At 35.6% G+C, this 1,385-nt stretch overlaps 1 protein-coding gene across 1 annotated transcript in view; it reads right to left on the reverse strand.

The window, feature by feature from the left end:
* Window positions 1-1,385, reverse strand: part of KLHL13 (kelch like family member 13) — a 191,883-nt gene that overhangs the window by 183,795 nt on the left and 6,703 nt on the right. The gene's annotated exons all lie outside the window — the stretch shown is intronic.

Genomic DNA, 1,385 nt, shown 5'->3' on the forward strand with positions numbered 1-1,385 from the left:
CTTCAAGGCTCAGGAGTCCAGGATTATCTTCTGTGTCTGTGTTATTTGATTTCCCTTTTCTTTGTTGAAGAGGGTCTGTGCAGTCTTTCTGCCTAGTCTCCCATCTTGCCGGAACAATCTGAGTTGTCTATTTTTCCTTTCAATTCAGTTAATATTTGCTTCATGTATTTTGGAGCACTTTCATTGGGTGTATAGATATTTATTATGGTAATGTCTTCTTGGTCAATTGACACTTTTAGCATCATATAGTGTCCTTCTTTGTCCCTTATGCTGTTTTTCACCTTGAAGTCTATATTATCAGAAACTAATATTGCCACTTGTGCTCTTTTTTGGTTACCAGAGCTTGGTATATTTCTTTCCACCCCTTAATTTTTAATTTGTTTTTATCTTTGTGTCTAAGGGGGGGGTCTATTGTAAGTAGCACATTGATGGGTCTTCTTTTCTTATCCAATCTGGCACTCTCTTTCTCTTGATTGGTGCATTGAGTCCATTCACATTGAGTGTAATTAATGATAGGTCTGAATTGACTGCTGTCATTCTGTTGTGTTTTTTCTTGTGTTGTTGGCAATTTCCTTAGTCCAAATACTTTTCTGTGCTGAGATCATTTTGTCATCAAATGTTTCTTCTCTTTCTTTCTTTATTGTTTGTTTTGTGCTTACTAAGCCCCTATGTTTTCCTTCTTTCTGGGTTTGATTATGGTGATTGTTAATTTTCTTTGTGGTTACCCTGAAATGAATTCTTGTCTCCTTACTTTTGGAACAGTCTGATCTATAAAGACATTTTCCTGTCTTCCTCTCCATTTGAAAATTTCATAATTAGATTTTTTATTCCCTCTATTTGCTTTGTTGCTGGTGTCACGTGCAGATTGACTCCCTTGTTTCTTCGTGTACAATGTTTTATGAGCTTATTTTGAGCATCTATTTCTGGTTTGTTTTTTAAGTGTTGATGTCAAGTGTCTTGATTTTAATTTGTTGTTCTCTGTTGTGGGTTCTCTACTGAAAGGACTTCATTTAGCATTATCTTATAAGGTTGGTTGGGTTTTCACAATATCCCTCAATTTCTATTTGTCTGAGAATGTCTTGATTTAACCCTCATATTTGATATATGCCATTCCATTGCCTTCTTGCCTGCATGGTTTCTGCTAATTAATCAGAACTGCATCTTATTGCTTGTCCATTGTAGGGGACATTTCTTTTTTCCCAAGCTGCTTACAAGATTCTTTTTCTGTCTTTGGTTTTGGAGAGTTTGATTATGATATGTCTTGGTGACTTTCCCTTGTGATCTATTCTGTATGGGGTTCGTTGAGTTCTTGGACATGTATCTTTTCTTCCTTCATGATATGAGGGAAATTTTCTCTTATCATGTCTTTCACAATTTTCTCATTG

This window comes from Orycteropus afer, unplaced genomic scaffold (genome assembly GCF_000298275.1).
Source record: "Orycteropus afer afer isolate SDZICR_OR568_19922 unplaced genomic scaffold, OryAfe1.0 scaffold00259, whole genome shotgun sequence".
NCBI classification, from domain to species: domain Eukaryota; kingdom Metazoa; phylum Chordata; class Mammalia; order Tubulidentata; family Orycteropodidae; genus Orycteropus; species Orycteropus afer.